Here is a 15,702-nt window from a genome sequence, read left to right on the forward strand (position 1 = left end):
TTGGGCGGGGGACATCCTCATGGATACAGGGGATGGGGAGAAAGTATGGGATGTGAAATAGTTGGAGGGTGGTGGACTGGCAGGGGGCCATAAAATTTGGAGTGCAAAAAAAATGAATAAATAAATAAATAAATACATAACTAACTAACTAACTAAATAAATAAATAAATAAATAAAAGATTTAAAAGAAGGCCATAAGTGTTTAGGGGGAACTCACATGTCAGAGAAAAGATTTAATATGTTAACATAGTACAATATTTTAAAAGGACACACTTTAAATATCAAGAACACCCATCTCTGCAGATATTCAGAAAGCAGCTGGGAGACCAGAGACTGAGGTGTGGCTGAAAGCATGGTTGTGTAACCAATGAAATGAAATGATCACTTTGTACCATTTCAACTATGATCTATAGGCTGGGTATTGCAGAAGGAAACACCACTAGCACTCTAGCAGTCGTGTAAATACAAATACTTTAATCATTAGTGGATTAGAATTAGTAGTAGGGAACTTCACTTTGAAAACCACAGTATGGTTCATAGATCTCAGTAGAGGATCCATTGATTCCTATTTCAGAAGGAAGTCAGAAGTCTATTAGACCACAGATGTGGTCTGTAGAATTTGGAGCTGGAGCTGGAAGAAATGTTTGATACATTTTAGACAATTATCATCATCTTGTATGAATTGAAAACCTTGAGAAATAACCTAATCTTTCATGTCAATAGTGAGGATTTTTTAAAACTTTACAAAAGAACAAAACTATGTTGCCTTTATTTTAAGAGAATGAACAGAAATGCATGCTTGAGTTCTCTTTAAAATCATATTCACTTACAAGTGAATTTAGAGGCTATAAATTCCTACAAAGTAAGTGTGTGGAAATGTGGTAGTGACTGAGTAAATTCATCAATTCCTTTGCTACTTGGCCTACAAGCTATTTAAAAGAAAAATGTTGCAGAATTCTTAAGTTTGAATTGAATAGAGCAAGCCTCTGGGCCCCTTCCAAACAAGCCTGTCCCCACATCACTCATCAGTAAAATGGCCATGGCTGATATTGTAACCAAGTACATGCTTAATGAATCATATTAAGGGAGTGAATTATGTTTTTAGTGGCTTGCGTGGACATCACTATTATAAAACACTTTAAGACCACAGTACAGCTTCTTAGCATCCATGTAATTATTTGCTGTTTACCAGAATAATGACATGATTTTACCAGAAATATTTTAATTTATTACAAATACTACTAAATATTTGATATAGGTTACATGGCATTAATGTCTGTAGTTGATACACATTACAATGAATTTTTATAGTTTATCACAAACTTCCTTTTTCTCTCTGAAAATACATGTATGGATACAATTTATGGGGTAAAATATTTACTTTTGTCTTCTGTGTATGAATATTTTGCCTGCAAGTAGGTTAAGTGCTCTATGTGCCTGTCTGATGTTTGTTGAGGAGGCATACCCCTTTGAGAGAGGTTCAGGAAAAGAGTCATAGAGGCAAACATATTCATCTGAGTCAGGCTTTTATCCAACTGGCTGACTTAACACAAACAAGTCCTTTAACTATTGACAACTACTAAGTTGTTAAGCATTAAAATATAATAAAATCTTTCTCTGCATTTGCTACATGGCTCAGACAATTTAAACAAAATGATACTTCTAAATATAACAAGAGCCAAGGTTTACTATTCTAACTGATACTACACTTCTGGTGTTTATCTGACCTTCCTCTTGGTCACCGTCCATTATTTCAAGGTGCTCTCTTATTTTATTTACTTATTTGAATTATCACCATGTAACGTATATGGGGCTGGAGAGACAGCTCAGTGGTGAGGAGCACATTCTATTCATGTAGAGGACCCAAGTTTGTTTCCTAGCACCTATGTCAACTGACTCACAAGTTCCTGTCTCTCAGGATCGTGGTATCAAATGCCTCTGGCTCCAAAGGCACTTATACATACACAAATACATACATATGTACACATATACATACACAAATGCATATAATTAAGAATAATAAAAATAAATCTTTGAAAAATGTAAAAAAAAAAAGATGGAGAGAGAATCTCAAGCATAAGATACAAGAAAATGTTAAATCTAAAAATTTTCTCATACAAAACATCCAGGAAATTTGGGAAACCATGAAAAGAACAAACTTAGGAACAATAGGAATAGAAAAAGGAGAAGATTCCCAGCTCAAATGCTTCCAAACATTTTTAAGAAATGATTGAAAAAAATTCCCTAACCTAAAGAACGCAATAGTATAAATATACAAAAAGTTTAGAAAATACCAAATAGATTGGACCAGAAAGGAAAATATTCCTGCCACATACTATCTGAAACATTAAATGTACAGGACAAAAAAAAATATTAAAAGCCAAGAGGGAAAAGGCCAAGAAACTTATAATGGCAGACATGTTAGAATTATACCAAACTTCACACCAGAAACAATAAAAGCCACAGGACCTAGGCAGATGTCCTTCAGCCTCTAAAAGACCATAGATTCCTGCCTAGACTATTACATCCAGCAATCTTTCAATAAACATAATTAAATAAGTCATGATTCTTCATGATAAAACCAAATTTAAGCAATATCTGCTCATGCATCCAGTTATACAGAATATACAAAAAGAAAAACTACAACTCAAAGAAGTTACTACACCAAAGAAAACAGCAAATAAATAATTTCATACCTCCAAAACCAAAGGAAGGGAAGCACATCAACAAATACACACACACAGAGACACACACACACATAAAAACACATATACTACCACCAACATCATCAAAATAACAACTGTTGTTGATTAATATCTTTCAACATCAGTAGATTCAATTCCCCAATTAAAAAATACAAGTTAACAGAATAGATTCAAAACCAGAATCTATCATATACTGCATACAAAAAATATACATCAACATCAAAGATTGATTGACATTACGTCAGACTAAAAGGGTAAAAAATATTTTCAAAACAAATGTATACAAGATACATGCTTAGATAGCCATTATAATATCTAACAAAATAGACTTTCAACCAAAATAAATCAAAAGAGATTGGAAGGACACTTCAATTTTATCAAAGGAAAAAATATCATCATTTTACAGGTAACAAACACCAGAGAAAAACTAAAGAGAGAAATGATGAATGTATCACATGTTATATACCAAATGTACCTAATGAATATTTACAGAACATTTTAGACAAGCACAAAAGAATATAGCTTTTCAGCAGCTCATGGAATCTTATCCAAAACTCTTCTATTGAGGGTCATCTGGATTGTTTCGGGTTTCTGGATATTGTAAATAAGGCTGTTACAAACAGCTTCAGGAACATTTGTTTTTACAAAGGTGGCTTCCCTTGCATTTGGGGCATAGATGTTCATAAATAAGAGTTCTTTTGGTGGATTTTTCCTTTGATGTATTTGTTGTGTTCTTCCCCATCTGTTTTGATAATGTTTGGTTGAAAGTCTATTTTGTTGGATGTTAGAATGGCTACTCCAGCTTGTTTCTTGGGACCATTTGCTTGGAAAAAATTTTTTCAGGCTTTTACATTGAGGTAGTCTCTGTCTTTGTCACTGAGATATGTTTTCTGTATGTAGCAAAATCCATTTTGTTATCCTATGTCTTTCTGGGGGGAATTGAGTTCATTGATGTTGAGAGATAATAGGAATCAATGGTTGTTGCTGCCTATTATTTCTGTTGTTAGAGGTAGAATTATGTTTGTCTATTTCTCTTCTTTTGGGTTTGTTATGAGAAGATTGATAACTTGCTTTTTCTTGGGTGTAGTTTCCCTCCTTGTGTTGAACTTTTCTATTATCCTCTGTAGGGCAGGATTAGTGGAAAGATATTGTTTAAATTTGGTTTTATCTTTGAATACCTTGGTTTTTCCATCTATGGTAATTGAGAATTGAGCTAGGTATTTTTGTTCTATTAGGGTCGGTATGCCCAAAATCTTCTGGCTTTTAGAGTCTCTGTTGAGAAGTTTGGAGTAATTCTGATATGTCTGCCTTTATGTGTTACTTGACATTTTTCCCTTACAGCTTTCAATATTCTTTTTTTGATCTGTGCATTTGATGTTTTAATTATTATGTGATGGGAGGAATTTCTTTTCTCGTTCCATCTGTTTGGTTTTCTGTAGGCTTCTTGTATGATTATGGGCATCTCTTTCTTTAGGTTCGGGAAATTTTCTTCTATAACTTTGTTGAAGATGTTTGCTGGTCCTTTGAGTTTGGAATTTTCACTCTCTTCTATACCTATTATTCTTAGGTTTGGTCTGTTCATTGTGCCCTGAATTTCTTTAATGTTTCGAGTTAGGAGCTTTTTCCATTTTGCATTTTCTTTGGCTGTTGTGTCAGTGTCTTCTATGGTATCTTCTATATCCTGTATTCTCTTGGGGATGCTTGCATCTGTGACGCCTGATGTCTTTCTTCGGTTTTCATCTCCAGGATTATCTCTCTGTTTTTTTCTTAATGCTTGTATTTCCATTTTTAGATCCTGGACAGTTTTGTTCAATTCCTTCACCTGTTTGATTGTGTTTTGCTGTATTAATTTAAGGGATTTATGTGTTTCCTCTTTAAGGACTTCTACTTGTTTACCTGTGTTCTCCTGTATTTCTTTAAGAGATTCATTCATGTCCTTCTTAAAGTCTTCTATCATCTTTATGAGATGAGATTTTAGATCTGAATCTTGCTTTTCAAGGGTGTTGGAGTATTCAGGGCTTGCTGTGGTGGAAGAACTGGGTTCTCGTGTTGTCACATAAGATTGGTTTCTGTGGCTTACTTTCTTGTGCTTGTCTATTGCCATCTGGTTACCTGTGGTGTTAACTGTCCTTGCTGTCTCTGACTGGAGCCTGTCCCTCCTGTGATTCTGTGATCTTGTGCTTCTGTGATTCTGGATGTGTCAGAATTCCTGGGGGGTTATGCTGCATATGGGTGTAGGCTGAATGGTTATGAATATAGAGCAGAATCTCAGCTCTGGATAGAGGTACACACCTGAAGGAGCTAGGGTCTCTAGTTCAGTGGGATCTCTGTGTCCCTGTGTCCTGGGAGTCCAAGTTAAGCCAGATATTGGGCCAGGGTTTGGGGTTTCATCTGTGATCCTGGATGTGCCATAACACCTGTGGTGTCCAGCTCCAACAGGGATGTGGCCTGAGTGGGTAGGGATCCAAAGCAGAGGCTCTGCTCAGGGCACTGCTGCCAATAGGAAGGCAAGGTTAAACCTTTACATACTATGTCCTTCTTAAATGCAGGGTGGTGTTGACTTGGAAGTCTGTAAATTTGTCATGCAGCTTTACATATCTTAAAACACAAGTAAAGGAGATATAAATGCATTTATCTTTTCATTTAAAAGATGTTGAACAAGCAGAACTAGGAAGTAGTTAGATGGTAATACCATTTACTAGATAGAGAAATGACAGAAAAGTACATGTTAAAGAAGATATGCTTCTGAAACTATAGTGTATTTTCATTTTACCCTGGCAAATTTAACAGGAAAACATCCAATTGTAAGGATGGTATTATAGATAATATTTAAAAGACCAAGACTAGCTAAAATCATCTGATGAGATAACACAAACCTGGAATGGAGTATCTAGCCTAACCTGGTAAGATGCCAAATTTTGTTTGCTAAAGTGAAGAAGAGTCTTATAAAGAAGCACAGAGATGAAGCCACATAAAAATGGAAAATGTTAAAAAAAAATCTGTCATAGAAATAAAGGTAACAGAGTTCAAGAGTGGAAATTACAGATAGATAAGACTTTCAGTAATATGAAGTTGTAGTGGACTTAACAACAATCCTGGAAATAAGATAGATGGTAATTTATAACAATTGTACAAGAGAAACTTTCAGTAAATGTTAATGCAATATATGAAAACATCCAAAATATTCTTCTGAAGGACCATGCACAAATAGACTTTGCAGATTTGGACAATGGAATTAACATTAAAATGAAATGAACTGTTAAGCCATGAAAGCACATGGAAGAAACTTGAATACACATTACTAAAGAAGGCAAACTTTAAAGGCTGCATGCTATCCAAAGAAAAGTTGAAGATGTATAAGGAAAGCTTACGAAAAGAAGACAGTTCAGTGCTTGGCAGGGCATAGGGATAAGAAAGGAGTAAAGCTACATGGCATAGAAGATTTGTAGTGAAGTGATAGTATTCTTTGTGATGTAACAATGCTGGTTACATACAATTATAAATTTGTTTATGCCTATATGATACATAACCTAATGTACAGAACTAAGTTTCATTCTTGTACTAATGTTGATTCTAAAGAGGAAATGTATTTGTAGGATTAGAAAAACACAGAAAATCTCCGTCCTCCCCTAAATTGTCATGCCAACTTTAATTTAAAATTTAACTCTTAAAATGAAGCTAAATCTGGAAAATAAATAAGAAAATGCACATTTCCCCTAAGTTTTTTCTTGGATAGAGAAGGGAACAATCAAAATGGAGTTTTAGAGAAATAACAGTAGGATGGTATATAAAACTTGTCTAATAAATGGTAAGAAAATTCAATAGCATTAGATAATATACAGAAGGTTTGTGGTAAAGCAAATGGAGGGAACACAAAGATGATGTTTGCTTGATCAGTCGCTTTATTTAATTTGATAAGAGATGGGATTATAGATGCATTCTACCATATCCAACTTTACATGTATTCTGGGTAATTTGAATTCTGCTGTTCATGGTTAGATGATGAGCTTAACTTACTGAGCAATCCCTTTTAAATATTTTACTTGGTCTCACAACAGAATTTTTCATTATTTTGAGAATATATGTATTGCAACATGAGCCTGTGTAAACATGTATCATGTAATATCCATGGTCATATTTTTATGTGTAGAAGGAATTAGTTTTTTAAGAAAGATTTTTTTTAATATTATTATACAAAAGTATACTAAATTCTGGCTCATGATATATTTGCCTTCTGTATAGAATCACATTACAAATCATCAGAATGTAATAGTTGGATATGGTATGGAATGAAAAATGTCTAAAACATTTTAATAAGAATTTGGTTGGTTAGTTTGTACATATAGCCAGCTCCTCTACCCAAGAGAGCTTATCTACTATTTAACCATTTGGATGTTGTTCTGTGTGGGAAATTTTAAAGTGATTCCTTAATGTAGTGGCTTGCACCAAAAATGTTAATCATGTTCTCCACAAGTTATTCATATGAGAATGAAAATAGCTTCTAGGTATTTGTCCCCATTGGGTGCCTATTGATAAATAAGCCCCTGGGCAAGGCAGATAGAGGCAGGACCTTTAGAATTTCCAGGCTTGGAAATGAGTGGGGGAAGGAAGAAGATCTGCCATATTGGGAGAGGTAGAGGAGAGGAGACACTTGCTTAAGAAGAATGAGGACAGGGAGGCATAACCACCCTCTAAGAGCTCTGAGAGTGCAGCAGAAGAGTGGTGGCCAATTGGGTCTAGGGAAGCCAAGATAGAATATAGAATTTAGTAAATAATAACTCAATAACTTGGGATTACTGGCAGGAGATGGATTAACCATCTCGGGGCTAAGAAATGACCTGGCTATTGCACTGACAGCACCATAGGAAGAACAACAATATCAATCAACCAGACCCCCCCTCTCCCAGAGCTCCCAGGGACTAAGCCACCAACCAAACACATGGAGGGACTCATGACTCCAGCCACATATGTACCAGAGGATTGCCTTTTCATGAATCAATAGGAGGAGAGACCCTTGGTCCTGTGAAGGCTTAATGCCCCAGTGTAGGGGAGTGCCAGTGTTGGATGGCAGGAGTGAGTGGATGGATTGGGGAACACCCTTACAGAATCAGGGGGAGGGAGGATGGGATAGGGAGTATTGAGGGGGTGGGAAAGGGGATAACTTTTGAAATGTAAATAAATAAAATATCTAGTAATAATAATAATAATAATAATAATAACAATATTAATAAAGGCTGTATTACTGTCTTTCATTCAGGACTGCAAACCATTAGGGCAGGTAGCCAAAACATGCCACTGACCTTTATACATAAAAAATATTACTACAGCTCAACTAGTTAATTAGCTAAATAATATTAATTAATGTACAGGAGGTTAGCTGACAACTTCTGTATTGGTCTACATCTTCTACCTTGCCTGAGACAGGATTCCATAATGTTTGCTGCTATGCATGTCAAAATGCCTGGGAATTGGAGAGGAGGTTTCCTATCTCTGACTTCCATTCTAGGTTTCTAGCTCCACTCAAAGAAATCTGCCATAATCCACTTATCTCTCCTAGTAGTCTCTCCCTGTGTCCATCCCTCATGTTGTCCCTCTTGTTCCCCTCTATCCTTCCTCTACCCAGTCCCCTCCTTCCATCCACCCCAGATGTCTAATCTATTTCGCCTTTCAGTGAGATTCAAGCACCCCCTGTTTGGGTACTTCTTTTTAATTATCTGCTTTGTGTCCGTGGTTTGTAGTCTGGTTATCCTGTACTTTATGACTAATATCCATTTATCATTCAGTATATATCGTTTGTCTTTTGGATCTGGGTTACCACACTAGGGATGATCTTTTCTAGTTCTATCCATTTACATACAAATTTCATGGTGTTATTGTTTTGTTAATGGCTGAGTAATACTCCATTATGTAAATGAAGCACTTTTTTTAATCCGTTCTTATAGGACATCTAGGTTGTTTCCAGTTTCTGGCTATTACAAATAAAGCTACTCTGAGCATACCTGAGCAAGTGTCCTTGTGATATAGTTGAGATTCTTTTAGGTATATGCCCAGAAGTGGTATAGCGGAGTCATGAGGTAGATCTATTCTCAATTTTCAAAGAAATAACCATAAACTATAAAATAAATTCTGTTGTAGATTTAGCAAGTTGTAACCAAATAGCTTTCAAAGATAAACCTTCAACTCATCAACATAACATAACATTTATCACTTGTTATACCCACCTAGTCCTCATTAGATTTCACTCTTTGTGTCAGAAATAATTTAATAAACACCCTTTACATAATTTGGCAGACAGTTTTATGTTATAAATTAGTCTCCAAACATACAATTTATTACATCTTCCCAAGCCATAGTATGTGATATACCAGTAAAAACTATCTCCGTAACACAAATTTCATGAATTTTAGTGCCTTTCACAATCTTATTTTTGACAACTAAAGGTGGCAATGTCTTAATATCATTTGAAATATTCTAGTCTTCTTCACATATTTCTGGGCATCTACATAGCTGAACATAGTACTAGAGAAGTGCTATAGATGAAGAATAAAGAACACATGCAGGTAAAGGAGTGGCTACAAATACAAACCATGTTTGTCTTCTTCTCTCTTTTTTTTTCTTTTTGTTTCTATAACTTTCAGGTGTGACTTTAAATTGCTACTATGAGAATTCTCCAGTTTCTTGATGAAGGGCACTTCTGCTATGAACTTTCCTTTAAGCACTGCTTTTCCATAAGTTTGGGTGTGTGGTTCTTTCATTTTCCTTAAATTCTAGAAAGCCTTTAGATTCTTTATTTCTTTATTTACCCACTGGTCATTTAGTGGAGAGTTGCTCAGTTTCTATGCATATGCATCTTTCTGTTCTTTCTGTTATTGTTGAAATCCAGCTTTGATCTATGGTCATCTGATAAAATATAGGGGGTTATTACAATTTTTTCTGTATGTTAAGACTTGCTTTGAGACCCTGGATCTGGTCAGTTTTCGTAACCCTCCTGCTTGACCCTGCCTGCCAGGGACCACCTTTTTCCACTTGGGTCCCCAGTCAAAGCAGCCAGCATGGGACAAAAGAAACTCTTGGCCCACTTGCTCTGTTCTGAGAGGGCAGGGCCTCGGCAGCCATTTTGTCCCCACATGTACAAGATGTAAGACAATGACATAAAAACAATAGCAGTCATACGACAAGACAAGACAAACATGTAGCATAGAAATAAACAAGACATAGATTAAACTTACATGTAGCCTAGAAATAAGACATAGATTAAAAATCAGGGAATTCTCCTGAAATAGCCATAGGGAACTATAGCCTCTACATGGCCTGTTTCTGTCCCCATAGTTCCTCCACTTCCTGGAAGGCCCTGTTAGCTCTCCAACCTGGAGCTTTTACGGGAAAAAAACCTGGAGCTTTTGGGCTGCCTTCGTATCCCCGGAGAATAGTCAGCCTTCCAAATTCCAGCCCACTGGCCGTCTATCTGGCACCCTGGCCATCTCCTGGCAGAACCTGCCATACCCCAGCATGACTCCTCCATCTATCCTTAATATTAAAATAAGAGATCTCTGCTCCTTTCTTCTCCAATCCAGCCCCACGTCTGGGAGCCACCTGTTGCCGGCCAGAGGCAACAATAAGATTGGGTTATCTGGAATATGGAGTCAGGAAGAAATGGGCTAGCCACAATGTTACCTTAGTCCACGTGGAAAGATTAAAATTAGACAGCACTCAAGTATGATCACTCAGTCATCTTGCATTTAATAAAAATCTCTTTGTTACAAGCCAACAAGTAGAATAGGTGAGGCAAAACCCCTCCCCCAAGTTCGTGGCTTAAATGTGCTACATTTAAGCAATAGAGTAGTACTCATCTATTAAAAACAACGACTTCCTGAATGAAATTCATAGGCAAATTGATGTAATTAGAAAATATCATTCTGAGGGAAGTAATCCAGACACAAAAGAACACACATGATAAGAGGATATTAGCCCCAAAGCTTGCAATGCACGTGAAACAACCCACAAATCATGTAGAGCTTAGAAGGAATGGAGACCAAGGTATGGATGCTTCAGTTCTTCCTTGAGAGGGGAATAGGAAAATCGGGGGAGATGGAGGGAGGAGGAACCTCAGAGGGAGAGAGGATGAGGAGGAAATAAGTGAGTCAGTATCAGGTACTGGAGGGGATGGGAGAGAGGTACAGAAGGTGAAGAAATTGAATAAAAATAAATAGCAGTCGGGGATGGGGAACTGGGGATAGCCATTGGAAGGCCTGTGATTCCAGGGAAGTGAGAGGCTCCCAGGACCCAACAGGGAAGACTAAAGACAAAATTCGCAGTGAAGGGGAGATAAAACGTGTAGAGACCACCTGCAGCAGATAGGGATTAGGCAATCTCAAAGTTTTTAATCCAGAAATGTTCTTATCCAAACGAAAGACAGGGGAAAATATGGAGCAGGGCCTGCAGGAAGAGACATCCAGGGACTGCCCTACCTAGGTATCCATCTTGTCAGCAGACACCAAACCCTGAGACTGTTGCTATTATGGAGAGGCACTTGCTGATAGGAAACTAGCATGGCTGCTCCTTGGGAGGTTTTGCCAGCAACTGACCAATGCAGATAAGGATGCTTGGAGCTAACCATCAGACTGAGTTAGGGGACCCTGGTAGAGGAGGTAGCAGAAGGACTAGAGGATTGGAGGAGGATTGTAACCTCATAGGAAGAACAATGTTGGCTGGCCTGATGACCTAGTGCTCCCAGGGACTAGACCACCCACAAAGGAGGGTACAGGGAGGGATTCATGGCTCCAGATACATATATAACTGAGGATGGCATTGTTTGACATCAATGAGAATGTAGGCTCTTGTTCTTGTGGAGGTTTGATGCCCCAGCATAGAGGAATGCTGGAGCATTGGGTGGGGGAGCACTTTCAGAGAGGCAAAAGGGAGGAGAGAGAGGCTGGATGTGGGATGGGAGGGTTTGTGGAGGGGTAACTGGGAAGTGGAATATCATTCGAGATTTAAAAGAATGGAATGCAAAATGAAAACAAAATAAAAGTTTAACATCAAAGAAAAAAAATAATTTTCCTCTACTGACTTTTATCATCTGGAAAGTGAGCACAGGGATATTTATCTCAGAATATTGTTTTCAGTGCTAAATACAGAGCCTAGGTCACAGAGAGTCTAGACAAGGAATTATCACTGAATCACACAAAAGCCCTCCAAATAATTTATAAACAAATAAATGAGCTGGCACATGTGAAAGCTAGGGATAGAATTACTAAATACTGTTACACTTATTGCTATTGTTTGGAAGATGACTTTCCACAAATAAAGCATTAATGTATCCATATCTTAAAAATATAGTCTCCTAGGTGTGATGAGTTGGCATAGCATTCAAGATCTCTTGCAGAAGATCCATGTTAATGTCAAGAGAAGTACAACTCCATTTCCAGGCAATCAAAGCCCTCTTCTGGCATGCATAAGGTGTTACAAATCAGGTAAAATGATATTACACATAAAAATAAAAATAAATATCTCTAAAAACATACTATTGTATGTCCTGAACAACAATCAAATAGACATTCATAATCTTACACAATTTCAAGACTAAAAATCTTGTTATAACCATTTATAAACAATAAAATTCATCTTTAAGTTTACTTTTGTATAAGATAAAATTGAGCAGAAACTACCTTCAGATATAAGTATATTTACTCATTCCTAAATTGCTCATTGGTCATTATTGTTGGATATGTACTAAGACACTCGTCTTTAGTGTTTCTATTATGGCAACAAAACAACCATGACTAAAAAGCAAGTTGGGGAGAAAAGGGTTTATTTAGCTCACACTTCCATATTGTTGTTGATTATTGAGGGAATTCAGGACAGAAATTCAAATAAGGCAGGATCTTTGAGGCAACATCTGATGCAGAAACCAGGGAAGGTTATGGCTTACTGGCTTGCATCACATGGCTTGTTCAGCTTGCTTTCTTATAGAACCCAGAACTACCAGCCAAGATATGGCACCATCTGCCATCATTTGAGCTATCCCCCATTGATCACTAATTGAGCAAATGCCTTAGAGCTGCATCTCATGAAGACATTTCCTCAACTGAGACTCCTTCCTATCTGATAACGTTAGCTTGTAACAAGCTGACACCAAATCAGCCAGTGCAACACCATTACCACATAATGTCAATAGTTTACAGCATAGCTGAAATTCAGTACTGAGATTATATATTTTGTGAGCTTAGACAACACATTTAGAGTAACATGTTTTCTCAATTCCTAGATCATGCAAACTAGACACACTGCCTTTACTCAGTGCTTAGTCCATTTTCCTGTTTCTAAACCTTAAACCATAATAACACATGGTTGTACTTTCTCCATACATTGCCTATGCAATGGACTCATGCAATATGCAATCTCCTTAAGCTTAGTACAGTAATATGCATTGAAACTTTATGTACATATGTTCATAACTTGTTTCGCTCATTCATTTTTATTGGTGAATATTTTTCCATTGGCTAGGCATACCATAGCTTATAAATCCATTCCTAAATAGAATCTCAGATGTTTCAAATCATAGCAAATGTGAAATATTCTGTAATCAGTTTGTGTCAATGATGAAATTTTCTTATCATTTGGATACACTGGAGGAAGAAGTACGATAGCTGGATCGTAGCCAAAACTATGTTCCGTTTTATGGGACACTGGAACCTCCTTACACACTGGCTTTCCCTGTGGGGAGCAGTGAAGCTGGAGAGGCATTCGCCATGGCAAGATGGCGCCTACTTCCACTGTTGACTCCTAGTAAACAACTGTTTGCGCATGTGCATAGAGAACTGTTTGCGCATGTGTGTAGAGTGAAAAAGATGCCAAGTCACGGCCCATCCTGGGGCATTACATAGGGTAATGAGCGAACAGCCAATCATGGGCAGATACGCCGCACTGTGGTGTATATAAGCAGTGCGGATTTTGGGCTCGACCCTTTTTTCCCTATGGATGGAGTCAAATAAACATTGCTGCAGAAGGAACCTAGTGTCTGCGTGTCTTCTTGCTGGCGAGACGACTGCTCGGGCAACAGCTGGTGCCGAAAAACCCGGGACGCCGGGAGAACCTTACAATAGAAGGTAGGTTTCAGAACTGCAGGACAGAGTGAGCTCTGAGAGGCATGCTGCTTGATTTTAATTCCTCCAACCCTTTCTCAGGGTTAGAAAGTGCAGCCAAAGCCATGGTAATCATGCTAATGGCACTTGTTATACATTCTTGCCTGGAAGATGAGAAATGCCCCACCTCTGTGGCGTCGGGGGCACTTGAGGAGATACATGATAGCATGTCAGAAACAGAGGAGAGAATAAAAGCTAGCCAGAATAAAAAGGAAAGTGAAGATGAGGGAGTGGAGGCTAGCCAGGAGAAAGGGGAGAGAAGAGAGGATATACCAAAGAGTACAGGCCCTTCCGCTAGACCTGCGGAAGTGAGAGATAAGGGGAAGAACACCCTGGGAGAGAAAAGTAGAGAAAGAGATGGAAAAGTAGAGAAGAGATGGAAGCTCTTCGAGCCTGATAGCTCTGAGAAATTGAGCCTGTCAAAAGAGGAAGACTTAGAGAGAGAAGAGGCTTGCTATAAGGAAGAGAGGTATCAGCGAAAGGGAGATCAGAGCCTCTGAACGCTTTATGCTGTCCGGCCTGCTTTTCCAGGTGCACCCCCACTGTGCACTGATGGACGCTGTTCTGATTCCTTTTTGTCTGGAGGAGACGAGAGTAAACTCTTGCGTGCCTTTCCAGTGTTTGAAGATACTGGTGGTGGCCGTGTCTGTGCTCCAGTGGAGTGCACCCCTATCGGGGAGCATGCTGAGTCAGTCAACAGGTGTGGGCCTGGTGTCAATTTTGCCATTGTGCAACTTGAAAGACTTGCAGATTACACTGGGGAACTTCAGGTTCTCTGTTCTTGCCCGCAGAGCGTCTCACAAGAGGGCAATCCCGGAAGATAGGGCCTGGGTTTTCCCTAGAGGCCATTGAGGGTTCAATGCCCATACCCTGGCTTACAGAGGAGGCCGGCCGTGTGGGTTCCTCAATGGCCCCTATCCTCTGAAAAGCTGAAAGCTGCTACAAGGCTGATTGCAGAGCAGCTGCAGCTAGGTCATTTAGAACCATCCACCTCGCCCTGGAACACACCCATTTCTGTTATAAAAAAGAAATTGGGGAAGTGGAGACTTCTCCATGATCTAAGAGCCATTAATGCACAAATGCGGCTGTTTGGTTCTGCTCAAGGAGGCCTGCCACTGCTCTCCGCTTTGCCTAATTGCCACGCACACTTTGTGTGAAGGTGGTATCTGAGGAGTAAACTTCAAGGAAAGTCAGTCTCCTGCCTCCGCATTGTTGCCTGGCACCCCAAACTCAGAGGTGGCCCAGATATGTCCTAGTACTAGTGTGCTAGGAACTCACCAAGATATCATTTTCTTACAGCTAACAAGAGAAAATTCGGACATTGCTTTCTGACCTTCACCAATGTTTCCAACTATCCTAGTTTAATGTTTTAAGTACTAGAGAGTAATTGAAAGTTTTCTCTCACTCTAAGACATTAGCTGAAAGTGTCACTCTAAGACATTAGCTGAAAGTGTTAGGTCAAGATTCTCCTCTGCCTGCCTCCAGCAAGAACCAGAGAATTAGCATAAGAATACCTCAACAGAGAGGGCTCCACCCCTCTTCCTCCTGCTTCTCATCTAGCTACCAGACCCTGCTGACCTGGGTGTGTGGTGGTCATTTTGCCTACGTGTCAGTCTAGCACTAGGACTGGGAGAAGAAGGACTTGGACTCACATGCAGGACTAGCACTAGGACTTAGATGGGCTAGGACTCAGATTCATGTATCTCTCGCAAAACACTTGGGCCTGGGGGGATGCAGCACCAGTTCAGAAGAGATAGCTGCTACTTTAGACCCAGTATATTTTACATAGCCTCAGAGGTACCTCAACTGTTAAGCTGCCAGATTTTTTATTTCTCTTTTGCAATGATTGTAAA

The sequence above is a fragment of the Mastomys coucha genome, unplaced genomic scaffold (genome assembly GCF_008632895.1).
Source record: "Mastomys coucha isolate ucsf_1 unplaced genomic scaffold, UCSF_Mcou_1 pScaffold14, whole genome shotgun sequence".
Taxonomy (NCBI): domain Eukaryota; kingdom Metazoa; phylum Chordata; class Mammalia; order Rodentia; family Muridae; genus Mastomys; species Mastomys coucha.